We start from the raw sequence: 14,229 nt of genomic DNA, 5'->3' as shown, positions 1-14,229 counted from the left end.
TTAAATGATTAATAAATGGCAATGAAAGTGAATGAAAAAACAACTTGCCGCACGTGAGGAAAGATCGCCCGTCTTCGCGATGCTCCAACCAATTGAGCTACATTTACGAAACATTTACGAAAAATTCACACGCGAGGAGCCGGTTCAATGGCAATAGTTTGAGACACATATCGGGAGAAGCGGTAATCCCTTTGGCCTAGGACAACCATATCCTGGCACGTATCGTCATGTTCCCATATGGGGTATTGCTTTCTTTTTGTCATATCTCAAAGGAGTAACCAAACAGGTGCGACGATTGCCTTTTAAACAAGATTGACTCCGTATGACCGTGAAGGTTTGAAATATTTGTTAGCGCTGTTCACTGCCAACGGCCGCCTTTCGAAAACAGCGTACACGTTGGAGGTAACTTTTGCACTGAAAAGCCGGCTCGATGTGTCGAACTAGATATTAGCTGAGCAAGAGGTCCCGGGTTCAAATCCCGGCCATGGCGGTCGCATATAGATGGGGGTGAAATGAGAAAACACCTGTGTGCTTAGATTAAGGTACACGTTGAGGAACCCCAGGTGGTCGAAATTTCCGGAGTCCTCCACTACGGCGTGTCTAATAATCGGAAAGTGCTTTTGGCACGCAACACCCCATAATTTAATTTTATCTAGTGAGAAAATACGGCGGAAATATTGACAAAAATACGTCAGAAATAGTGACACATGTATTTGTCTGTATCGGGTGACACGTTTCACCGCCTAACAAATGTTATCCCACAGCGCGTGACGCCCTTCCATGTATCGGAAGTTTCTCGAATGTTATCGATATGTTTCATCCGTTGTTCATGACCGAACCTTATGTAATCTGATTACATGTGTGTGAGACGCGAATTATGTAGAACTATGTGGAAGGCACGCGGGCCCCAGCGATTACTCTGGATTATTCGACGACTGATGCATATGAGCCGACGAGCGTGACTCACACATCAGATTTTCGACGATCGCCGATTGCATACGCCGTTACCGTTCTTTGAGTGTAGCCTGCTTTGAGGGCACAATTATTCCAACAAACCGCTAGTTCCTTTATTCAAAGTTTGGCTGCCTTTTTCGCCGTCACTGCCACGTGGCATCTGGTGGAGGTGCTTTAGGTTCATGTATGGTACGTCCCGTCAAGTGGTAATCCAAGGCCCGACTGCAAAGACAACACCAACGCGTCCCAAGACATCAAGCAAACCGGCGGCAACAGGAGCTGCCCCGGGAACACGGTCATTTACCAAAAACAACCAAGAAGAAAGTCCAAGAAGATCGTACAGAGACGACCAAGAAGACATCCCCAATGCCGCCGCAGCGGCCTCAATAATTCTTCAGCAGCCCAGGCAACAACCGACGTTTCCACATTTGAGGACCCGGAAAGGTGGCGGCAGACGTATGAGAGTTTCGCTACGTTTAAAAGCTTGGAGAGTGACGACAAGCTGCGACATGTCTATTTCGCATTGGAGGACGCCGCCAGGACTTGGTTCGAGAATCGAGAAGCTACCTTGGCGACGTGGGACCTGTTCCGAAGCGGCTTCCTGCAAATATTTACAAGCGTCGTCCGAAAAGAGCGAGCTCAAGCTCTACTGGAGGCCTGAGCGCAGCTGCCACATGAGACGATCGCGATACTCACGGAGGAAATGAGCCGTCTGTTTCGTCAAGCCGACACGGAAATGTCCGAGGCGAAGAAACTACGCCTACTGATGCGTGGTGTAAAGGAGGAATCTGTCGGTGGAATGGAAAGAAGCCCACCGAAAAACGTCGTCGAGTTTCTTCGTGAGGCGACGAGCATCGAGAAGACACTGGAAATGTGGAACCGGAAGTTCAACCACCGAACCAAGTCAACAAACTACGCCGGAGTTCAATCACTGGCCACCGACGACGTGCGCGAAACTATTAGGGCAGTCCAACGAGAGGAGTTTCAGATCTTCCCTTGATCGCAACCTCAAGTGGCCTCAATCGCCGAAATCGTGAAAGAATAATTCCAGTGATCGCTAGGAGTTCCCGAGGTGCAGCCAAAATCATCGCAGCCCCAGCCAGAAGTGATGAACTAGGCCGCTTTCGCCAGCCGTCAAGGTACCCCTACACGACCGCGCCAGTGCCCTGTAACGCCGCAATGCCGTCGACCACTGCCGCCAGCACGCGCACCCGTCGACCAGCGCAGCTACCCGAGGAAGACAGACATTTGGCGCGCCCCTGACTACCGTCCGCTCCGCTACCACTGCGGAGAAGCGGGTCACGTCTACCGACAATGCCCATAGCGCGAGTTTGGAATACGAGGCTTCACCATCAACGCTCCACGCCCTGCAGCAAGCTGAACGCCCTCTCAATATCGTGGACTACATCGCCGCTACTCGGTGGAGCTATCGACGACCGTCCCGTTCGCCATCACCAGGGCGCTACCTGTCACAGCAGCGGCGACAACACACTGGCGCAGCCCGGGGCCAGTCAGTGAGCCCAGGTCCGGAATACTAAAAGCAGCAACCGATGGAGGTGCGGTTGCTGCTTTTAGTTGCCTAGCTTTTTTGCCTCCGCCGCCGAAGAAACAACCTCGACGACATAACGACATGCCATGACCCTACGATGTCTGGAAGGAAAGAATACGATGACGAAAGGCGACATGACAACGTCACATACCAGTCACATGTCAGCGCGACGCAGCCGTTATGCGACGCCAAGAGCGAAGAGTAATGCAAGACAAAGAACCACCGACCTCGACTTGCTTCTCGACTGCCACGCAGTCACCGCCTTAGTCGACGGAGGGTCCGATTAGTCTGTCATGAGTGGACACATCGCCCCCAAGTTGAAGAAAGTAAAGGCTACATGAGAAAGCCCTCAAATTCGGACCACTGTAGGACACCTCATAACACCGACTGGAATGTGCACTGCAAGAAGTACCATTCAAAACCGGACTTGTTTTGCCACCTCCGTTATGCTTCAACAGTGTTCACGAGACGTAATTCTCGGCACGGACTTCCTGAACCAACATGGCGCAATCATTGACCTGAAGTGAAAGTCAATAACGCTATCGGAAAATCAACCAATACCGCAGGAGAGCCTTCCTAGTCACCGCGCCTTGAGTGTCCTCGAAGAGCAAGTGAGCATCCCGCCTCGCTCCAGCATTGTTATATAGGTCCGCACCGAAACACCCGGCGTCATCGAAGGCGACCAAAGTATTCTGCTCGACCGGGAAATTTGCGTCACAAGAGGGATCGCTCCATTGCACGGAGGAAACACTAAAGTGTTGCGGACAAACGTGAGCCAGGAGTTCAAGCACATCAACAACGGCACGATGATCGCGAACATCAAGGAAATTCTGGAAACCAGCAATGCGTTTGTGTTCTCTGATTCTGTCGCATCTACACTGAAAACCGTAGTTCCCGAGGCAGCCTTCGACATAAATTCAATTCTACCCGTGGTTAAGCAGCAACAGCTCAGAAGTCTGCTTCGACGATACAAAGAGTGCTTTTCGAGGTCCTCAAGGATTCGACCTACACCAGTCGCAAAGCATCGCATAATAACCGAAGAGCACACTTGAGCACTCAGCCAGAGCCCTTACAGAGTTTCGACGCGAGAACGTGAAACTACAAGACACGATGTCGACGAAATGCTGCGCGACGACATCATCCAGCCGTCGAAAAGGCCGTGTGCATCTACTGTAGCCTTGGTGAAGAAAAAGGACGGAACCCTACGTTTCTGCGTCGCCTATCGTCGTTTGAACAAAATCATGAAGAAGAATGTATACCCACTCCCACGAATAGACGACGCATTGGATGGGCTCTGCAGCGCTGAATACTTCTCGTCGATGGACCTCAAGTCGGGCTATTGGCAAATAGAAGGTGACGAAAGAGATCGCGAAAAGACAGCATTCGTGACCCCAGACGGCCTCTGCGAGTTCTAGGTTCAACCATTCAGACTGTTTTCGACGCCTGCAACGTTCCAACGCATGATGGACACGGTTTTACCAGGATTGAAGTGCCAGACCTGTCTTGTTTACTTGGATGACGTCGTCGTCTTCGCCGCAAATATCGACGATCACCTCAGGCGGCTTGGGACAGTACTAGAGGCCATCAAGTATACAAGGCTCATTCTGAAACCTGAAAAGTGCCGCTTCGCCTACGATTAGCTTCTGTTCCTAGGCCACGTAATCAGTAAATCTGGTGTCCACCCAGACACGCAAAACAAAGCTGCAATCGCACAGTTCCTTCAACCCATCCACAAGAAGGCAGTGCGTAGATTCCTTAGCAGGTATGCCTACTACAGGCGCTTTGTCAAGGACTTTCTCAGTCGCTTTGTCAAGGACACTGGGAGCTATCGCAGATCTAGTAGCGTCGCAGAAATGAAAATACGCCTAGCGCTTACGACGTTAGCCGAACGCCGGCGCTGCTTGCGTCTCAAATTTTTTTCATATGATCTTTTACAACAATACTGGCATTAATAAATCTAAATACATGCTTAACCCGCATTACACATCCGGTCGCCGTGAACACCCAATAAACATAAGGCCAATGAAGTCAACACCTTGACAGACTATTGGCAGCATGTCAAAATGTGTAAGCTGGATGTCTCTACTATCTGTCGATCAAGCTGATGAAGGACAAAGCAAGTCCGCACCTCGTAGCACGGTCAGACTAGAGCGTATGGACGCAAGCATGCACTTAAGTCCTGTCCTGCACGTAGCGAGTGCTCCACATATGCACTACAGTTACACGCAGGTGCGGTCTGCTATGTAGCGTGGATACCGTGGCCGCCACAGGGTGCCACAATGAGTCCCCTCGCTCAGCACAATGGGACACGCTGAGGACAATCCCGTTTGTCTTAGCTTTGTTGCGTCGTAGGTTTGTGTCAAAACTGGAAGTAGTGGCATCTACGTTAACATCCGAAATCAAGTTTGGACTGCGCACCACGGTGACAATCAATAGGCGCAGTATTGCGGGCACGCCCCGTTCTGCCACAGCCTTCACAGTGCAAGGCATTGAAGAAGGAACGGGAGCGTGGCGGAGACCGTGTTCGGTTGCCAATACCTGCGCTTCTGCTGAATGCATCTAAGTACTTCTTGCGGCAAGCTATTTCTGAAACGCGCTATTTTAACTTCAAATGCATGTCCCCACTTTGATAAAATGTGGTTCAGGGCCCCTTTAAGGCACTTATTCGTTTATATTAATTCGTCTTTTAGGTGGAACAGTGTAGCTCATGCGCACAGATATGTATGTTGTGCTATGTTTTAACATTATCTAATATTAGCGATGCCCTGTTTCGACAATATTTGAAGCTAACAGATCTGTAACTGTAGAAGTCGATGCAAAGAAATTGACCACTTTGGTAAATCCGTCAAGTAAGGCAGCGCTTAAAGGCTGCGCCAATATGCGACATGTTTGAAGAATGTGTAAAATGAATACAAAAAGCAAGCTGCAAGTGCGAAAATTAACGACAACGAATTAAAAGGCGTCGGCAGACAGGACTCCATATGCCTTTATCGGGTGCAGTGTAAGCACAACAGCGCACTCAGTCTTTCACAACCAGTAGTCGGCGCGTGCTACATGGGCTCCAGAAAAGACATGCTGCCCCAGAGAAGCCAAAAATTAAATAATCACTATTGCCGAAGCACGCAACCGACGCACACTAAATATGGGTGCAGGTACACAAATTAACAGGTGAAAGCATCGGCAGTCTTCCAACACGTTTCTAACGGCACACGCCAGAGGGCAGCGCAGGTAAATGAAGAAATATTGAGCTGCATCAACTACCCTGATGAAAAACTAGAAAGGTCAGTATCACCATAAGCACATGCTTGGTAAGTGAGAAAGGATGAAAAAAAAATACGGGTAGCAATGGCACCTTGAAGTTCTCACAACAGTTCCCATGAAGTTTCCAGCATGTGCTAGCATTTAGTTATTTATGGATTGATAAACACAGCATTTGCAGCTCTACACCAATTACCATGCTAAGCAGCCCGCAATATCATGCACCCCTGAACATGACCTACAAAGCCCAGTCATCACTGACATCATGCTATTTATGTCCTCTGCAGGACAAAGGCCTCTCGCAGCAATTTTAATCCTAGCTAGCATCATTTTATGCCTGCAAATTTCCTAATTTCATCACACTACCTAATTCTTTACCATCCTCGACTACCGTCCTCTCTAGCATCCTTCAAGGCAAATATTATTTCAGTACGCACAGCATGGAACATACAATTTCACTCAAGCCTTACTCTATGCCGGAACTTCCCTAGGTCCCCACCACCTTTTGCATATTTGCTACATGCTCATGAATATCGTGGCCACTGGCCAATTTTCTTTGGGTGTTGTAAGTAAACAGTGGCTCTGAAAGAAACAACACCAGAAATTTTATCGCTGATAAGACCATGGCATCATCTGGTGGGAGAAGACAATATCAATCTACTGATACCGCAACTTTCAAGATTAGGCTAAAGAACGGAAGGCTGTGTCATCAATTTTACTAGGTACCTTTTTTTCGTGTTACTCACAGCAAGACTGTCTTGTATAGATTAATTTCCATGCGCGAAATTTTACACCAATTGGAAATTGCAATACCTGACTTCTGAACGCATGCGTGATCATTTCGTGAAGCTATTTTTTTAAATATGACACAGTCATTCGCAAATATATTAACATGAACATCAGTCATCGGGGAGTTCGTCTACTATATCATTACCATAGATCAAAAATAAAAGCGGTCCTAATACGCTGCCTTGAGGTACGCCCGAGATTACCTGACGTACAATTGAGGAACATTTAATTTCTACGAACTGCTGACCGTGTCGGAGATAGGCTTGGATCCATGATTTAATATTTCATAGAAGAGCAATGCCCTCGAGCTTGTAGATTAATTTTCCGTGGGGTAACTTATCGAACCCTTTGCTAAAATCTTAAAAGAACATGTCAACTTGTCCCGTCGAGTCAAGTGATTCAGATATATTGAGTTGTTTTGAGATTTGAGTTGTTTTGTTGTTTTGTGTTTGTTATTTATTGAAACATATGTTGTTCGGTGCATTGTATGGGTGATTCCACTTAATGCACTGTTAATTCCACTGTTAATGCACTTAATGCACTGTTCGCTTCACTTTGCTGAGTGCTTGTAGGCTCTGGCTTACGTGGGTGAGAGCTATTGCATTTTTGCTTGCTTATGGGGTGATCACCCATTCGTTCTTTCACACGACTGACAAATTTTTCGTTCGAAGTGCATAGAAAAGATTCGATACTTACTGACTGCGCGTTGTTGTTGTTGAGCAGCCACCACAGAATAATCGCCAGTAGCAGGCAGAGGGCGGTGACTGCATATGAGAGAAAAAGCATTACGTCAACAAGGTCAGCATTCTCAAATCGAAGCTGTATGAACGTAACAATTACGAAGAGTCACCTATATTTTATTCTATCTCTGTCGAGTGCCAAATGGCCTTTCTAGAAATCCCGCAAGGTATGTTTCATGCAAAGATGTGGCTTTATTCGAGACAAAATTGGGAATGAGAGGTGCTCACAATATTTTCACTAATTTAGGTTGTTAGTCTGCGGCCCAATTAAATAATACGTGCTGCATCGGTGATCTCGACGCTCGAGATCTTCCTGTCACTTTCACGCTCTTGAGTCCGAGGGCCACATTGCGAAATCGTGATGATTCTGGAAATAATAGGGTACCTTTACACTAGCGTGTAGGCATATAAGATTTCTACTGATAGTGTCGACAGCAATACGGACAGACTTGGCTATTTATTTCCTTCAATACTTTGTCACATAAATCTACAGTGCATTTTGTTAAGCATTCATAAATAATTTGGAAATGATATTTTGTTCAGGTGCCTATTATATTTATATATATGCATGCATATATTGAACTCAAATAGAAGCGATGCATTATCACAATATTAAGGCATAGTACATGCAAGCCACTTATATGACCAACGACATCCTCTTCAGCACGCAATTACAGGGTTTCGCGGCGATGCCGATCTGGTAGTGCACTGAGCGGCACGCTTATTTATGGAGCGATCTACATCCGCAGTGGTCCATATGGACGCTACCCAGCGAGAAAAAGAAAACCGGCTCAACGATACACGACAGACAGCGAAAGCCGCCAGGGCGACAGGGTGTACTGCCCAGATAGAAGAAGAATGTATTCTCTAGTCCTACGCGCCAAAACCATGATTTTATTATGAGGGACGCCATAGTGGGGTACTCCGGAATAATTTTGACCACCAGGTGATGTACCCCCCCATTGCACGTGGCGCCAGTGTTTTTTGCATTTCGCCACCACTGAAATGCCGTCACCGCGGCCAGCACCTGATATCGCCACCTCGTGCTTCGCAGCACAGCACTAGAACCGCAAAGCCATCGCTCCATGCAGAAGCGCCTGAACGAAACGCCACACAGCGTGGCACCATCTCTTGAGGTAATGCAGAACCCGCGCCGCGGAGCTCGCGCGCTGCTGGCGTTCACCACTCATCGCCGAAAGATGACAAGGAACTGTGTATATGGTGCTCTGTAGCTGCCCTGTGAACGCTGCCATTGGAAATGACAAATAACAGTTCCGCACACTAGGACTTACAGCTTGAGCGATAGTGTGGACAAACACTAAGAACTCGGAAGCAATATTTATAATATTCTGTTTGGGCAGTAACTAGCGTATGTAATGGGGACATGTATAAAGGGTTGGGGGCCAGAGACTGCATATTTAATGATTTGATTGGTCGCCCGAATGATCTCGTTTTGTTGTCGTTTGAATGCCCGGAAATTCCCGTTTGAGTGGACTGATAACAGCTCTGGCTTTTGGCTCAAAGTTACTCGAAGGCCACCAATAAAGGCAGCCTAAAGCATACCGTGCTTTGAAAGACAACAATGCAAAAGCTGCACTGCTCCACCCCGAGATGTCGTATATCCTGTTGCGAGTCTGGATTTCTCCTGTTGCCATCAAAACTTAAGAGGAAATTCTAGCTCTGGGCCAACCTGAATTTACCTACTAAAATGCAGGCATAACCCATAAATTTTCCTTGACAAGCAAACGGCATGAATGAAATAGAAGTCGCTGAATATAAGAGTCATTCTTAAATTCAAGGAAATGTAGCACGCCGTATTTTTGTTAAGCATCCCAAATCTTTTATTTGGAATGCCGAACATTTGGAATATTCCGTTATCAGGGCAATTTGGTGCGTGGTATCTGCTCATTCTTCAAAAGTCTGCAAGAAAGCGTACGTTCCACTATGAAAAAAGTGGCATGGAATTCGTGACTTTATTTACATATACATCTCTAAATACACTGATGGCCACAATTATTCCCCCAACGAGCATCATACATTGCCTTCACCCATCGTGGTGACATAGTGGCTGTGTGTTGCGCTGCTAAGCCCGACGGCATGTACTCAATTGTGACCGCAGTTGATGCGTTCTGCTTGGGGTAAAATGTCAAAATGCCCGTCTACCGTGCTTTGGGGGCAGGCTGAATAGCTCGAGGTAGTCAAAATTAATCGTGAGCACACCACCACGGCGTACCTCATAATCCTATTGCAGTCCTGGCACGTAAAATCCGAGAATGCAACTAACATCTTGGCACAGTTGCACACACCACAACGCTGCTTGTTTGTGTGATTTGGTATTTTGATTTCGGCGTAGCGTGTGAGCACTCGAGCTAGAAAGCATCAAAATTGCACGAAAATATTGTCACTTTCGTAGAAGATGACCAAAGACTACATGACATTACACACTGCACAAGTTGACACAATTTAAGGTATCAAACTGAGTTGTGCAAGATGTTCCTGCCTTCTGTCTTCGTTATATTGCACTGCCCCTTCAAGATTCAATTACGCAGCTCGATCCGCAAACAAAAATTCACCGAAAACATCAGAGAGAAGGCACACCACCGTCCCGCAATGACAGCCCTCGCCCACGCGACCACTACCAACAGAGAAGCTTAACATGGCCAGAAAAACCTTAAGCAAACAAGAAAATCTAGACATATGGCAATGGAACTGCAGAGGCTACCGAAGGAAGCAGGGCCTACTTCAAAAATATATTCACACACAACAAACGGCACCCGACATTATCGCGCTTCAGGAAACGGGCACCACACCAACTCTAGGAGGATACACGTGCTACGAAACCCAGGAAAAAGGAAGGAAGGCAATCTTAGTCAGCAAAGCGATCATCGCCATAAGCCACAATAGGATAGCCGGAACAGATATAGAGCACGTGATCGTAGAAATTATCCCAAAAAAAGAAGAAAGGGGGCAGCATCTTCATCGTAAATACCTACAGCCCGCCGAAACAAAAGAAAGCCAAATTCCAAGAGCTCTTCCAAGGCGCCAGCAAACTGGCGAAGGGCAACACGCTAGTCGTCTTAGGCGATTTTAATGCCAGGGACAAGAGCTGGGGATACAAGAATTTCAACGTAAAGGAAAGACACTAGCGGAAGCGGCAGATAATGCAGGCTACATCCTCCTCAAAGACCCAGAAACTCCTACCAGAATAGGCAACAGCGTCAGTACCGACACTTGTCCGGACCTCACCTTCATCAAAGGACCATGGCAGGCGCAATGGAAAAACCTGATGGAAAATCTGGGGAGCAACCACTACATACTCAAAACCCAAGTGACTTCAGACAGACTTAAACGGCAGCTAGGAACAGTCAAAATCACTGATTGGAACGCATTTAGGGAAGCATGTGATGGACACCTCAGCGAGGGAGGAATCCAATCAATTGAAGAATGGGGAAACACACTCAAGCAGAGAGAAGGCGAGCACACCAAAGAGGTCAAAAGAACAACGCAGACACCCGAGGTGGATGCCAGGCTTCTTAGCCTATGGGAAGCCAGACGCGGCTTAACCAAGAGGTGGAAGAGGCAGAAACACAACAGGAAGCTCAGACTTAAAATAGCAGAAATTACAACGAAAGCAGAGAAGTACGCAGCACAGTTGGCGAGAACGAACTGGCAACACTTCAGCGACTCCCTGAACGGAACCCTGAGCACAGCTAGTACGTGGCATATCCTGAAAGCGCTCATCGATCCGACTAAAACCAAGGCAGAGGATAACAAATCAATATACCGGCTAATCCACCAGTTCGAGGGAACCGACGAGGAACTCTTGGACAAAGTGCGTTTCAAATGCTTCGGGGACACGAACCCGGCGGCATATACAGGGGATTACCGGGGAAGAGAAAATTCAAGCTTAGACAGACCCATCACTCGTGCAGAGGTCTATGCAGCAATCAGAAGCACAACTAGAAACACGGCAACGGGTGCGGACAAAATCAACAACGCACTCATCCGCAATCTCAGTGACCAGCTGGTCGCAGAACTAACCGACTTTCTCAATAAGCACTGGGCAGCGGAGACCGTCCCCGAGGATTGGAAACATGCAGAGGTAGTTATACCAAAACCGGGCAAAAAGCTACAAATCGAAAACCTAAGACCTATCTCCCTCACATCATGCCTTGGCAAGTTGTACGAGAGAGTGGTCACGATAAGGCTACAACATTACATAGAGGATCATGAATTATACCCCCAGAGTATGTTCGGATTCAGGGCGAAGCTGTCGACCCAAGACGTACTATTACAAATCAAGGAAGAAGTCTTAAGCAACGTTCACAGGAACGGAGAGAATGTGATAATGGCATTGGACATTAAAGGAGCCTTTGACAACGTGAGCCATGAAGCCATCCTAGCGGGCCTGGACGACCTAAACTGCGGCAGGAGGGTTTTCGGCTACGTCAAAGCTTTCATGTCCAACAGAACAGCCACGATAGGGCTAGGAGAAGTCCGCTCGGAGAAGTTCCATACCCCCAACAAAGGAACCCCCAGGGATCGGTCATTTCACCAACGCTATTTAACATAGCAATGATCGGCCTTGCGAAACAACTCAAAGAGATCGAGGGCATACACCATGCCATGTACGCCGACGACATAGCCATTTGGACCAACACGGGATCACTTACAGAAAAAGAAGAAAGGCTGCAAGAGGCTGCGACCTGCGTGGAGAACTACGTGAGGGCAAGAGGGCTAGCCTGCTCCACCGAGAAATCTGAGCTGCTCAGAGTCTGGAGAGGGAAACAGAATCGCACGGTCCCGACTAGCGACGAGCTCAAGCTTGGCGTCTACCTCAAGGGAAAACTAATACCGGAGAAAACGCTCATAAGAATTTTGGGCATGTGGATACAGTCCAATCAACGCTGCTCACACATTCTCGCTCTACTAAAGACATCAACTCTTCAGGTCGCTCGCATGATAACGCGCGTCTCCCACAGACGCTCAGGCATGCGAGAGGAAGACACGCTAAAGCTGGTTAGGAGTCTGGGGATCAGCCGAGTTACCTACAGTCTCCCGCACTACAACCCAATCAAGAGCGAGGTTCAGCAGATAGACGCGATCATACGCAAATCATACAAAACCGCGCTCCACCTACCACAATGCACATCAACGGAGAAGCTCTTGACACTAGGAATTCATAACACATTCGAAGAACTCAGAGAGGCACAACATGTTGCTCAGCTGCGCAGACTTCAACAGACTGCCTCTGGCAGGGAACTTCTGCAGAAGCTGGGATGCAGCGAACAGATACAAGAAACCCAAAGAACCACGACTATCCCGGACAATATACGAAAAACAATCAAGGCGGCTCCCATTCCCAAGAACATGGACCCCAACCTACACGAAGAACGCAGGAAGGCGAGAGCCGAATACATCCAAAAGTCCCTAGCTTCCCAGGCAACAACGGTATACGTGGACGCAGCCATATACACCAGAAGGGCGAGACAGACGAACCCCAACGCAGTAGCGGTGGCGATAAACTCGGATATGCGAGAAATCGTCAGCGCATCTCTACGGGACTGCGCGGTAGTCGAGGCTGAAGAAGCGGCCGTCGCTCTAGCGGCAGCGGAGGGCTATCGGACTAGGCGGTCCTTAACAATACTAACCGACTCTCAAACAGCATGCCGAAACTACATGTTTGGCAGAATAGGTCACAGGGCGCTCCGCATACTCCGCTCAGAAGATCCCCACACAAAAACACCAGAAAAAAAGAACCAATTAGACACGCGATAATGTGGACGCCGGGTCACACGGACATGGAAGGCAACCGTGAAGTGGACAGGGTAGCTCGAAGATACACTGCATACCGAGCACTCTCCGCCAATGACCTCGAGGAAACCCAGCCAGTCCCCAGAGAATACTCGGCTATCCTGAATCACTATAAGGGCAGCAGGAAGCGGTACCCCTCGCCGCATAGGTCTCTCACTAGAGAGGACTCCGTAGCTTGGAGGCTGCTACAGACGGGTGCATATCCGAACCTAAACACCCTCAGCAAAATACAACCCAAACAATACAGTGACAAATGGCCATGGTACCAGGACACACCCACGCTCTACCATATAACGTGGGCCTGCCAGAAAACAAATGCGGCACCAATAATACCAAACCCGAGTGCGGAGCAATGGGAAGGAATGCTCTCCAGCGACCGTCAGGACGTCCAACTAGGGCTGATCCGACGGGCCCAGCTGGCAGCGGAATCCAGCGGAGCCCTGGACTAGGGGCAGACGGCCATTGCCAAGAAGATGGAAGACACCATCTGACTCCGCGAAATTGATAGAATTTTCTAGAGCTAAATAGACGTTTTTCCTCCTCCTCCTTCCCTCTGCAAAAACAAAATATACGAAGATTAACTCATTACTACGGAAACTGAAACAAAATACAAAACTGTTCAGTGACCGCAACGGCTACCGGCACACTGCATACAAAAGCTTTATGCGGCCGCATTGACAGGTAATTTGAGCCTTACGCCACACATAAATATGGCATCTGGTATAATACATTGCCAACCACCCTCAGCAGTTGTGAAAACATTTATATTTGAAAAAATTTTATTTGCGGCGGCGCTGCAAATAAAATTTTCTTCTGACGTTCCGGCCAATCCGGTGCCTCGGCGGCCCGGCGGAACCATGCCTAACCATGCCTACCGACGGTGGTTACCGCGGCGCCCAGCTGTCGTCTGTTGGGTGCACCGCCGTCTCCTGAACACGCCGTCGTGCTTGTGTTTATTTCGTCATTTTCTCTATATTTGATTTGTGTACCTAGTACGTAAAATAAGAGAATACAATAAAATTAGTGCTTTGCCATGACTGGAGGCTCGTCGCTTCTGTCAAACGATGCCGTCTGCACGATGTAGACGCGCGCATGTCTATGTTTTATCTGGTAACTCGGCAGAGT

At 48.1% G+C, this 14,229-nt stretch overlaps 1 protein-coding gene across 19 annotated transcripts in view; it reads right to left on the bottom strand.

Moving 5' to 3' along the window:
* Nucleotides 1-14,229, bottom strand: part of LOC135913673 (uncharacterized) — a 163,194-nt gene that overhangs the window by 75,620 nt on the left and 73,345 nt on the right. For all 19 annotated transcript variants that reach the window (XR_011515354.1, XR_011515355.1, XR_011515356.1 and 16 more), the window contains one exon: nt 7,247-7,314. The gene's annotated coding sequence lies outside the window, so the exon portion shown is untranslated. The remainder of the gene's footprint in view (nt 1-7,246; nt 7,315-14,229) is intronic.

This window comes from Dermacentor albipictus, chromosome 6 (genome assembly GCF_038994185.2).
Source record: "Dermacentor albipictus isolate Rhodes 1998 colony chromosome 6, USDA_Dalb.pri_finalv2, whole genome shotgun sequence".
Taxonomy (NCBI): domain Eukaryota; kingdom Metazoa; phylum Arthropoda; class Arachnida; order Ixodida; family Ixodidae; genus Dermacentor; species Dermacentor albipictus.
Note: the sequence above shows the minus strand (reverse complement) of the source record. Positions and strands in the feature narration are given on the sequence as shown.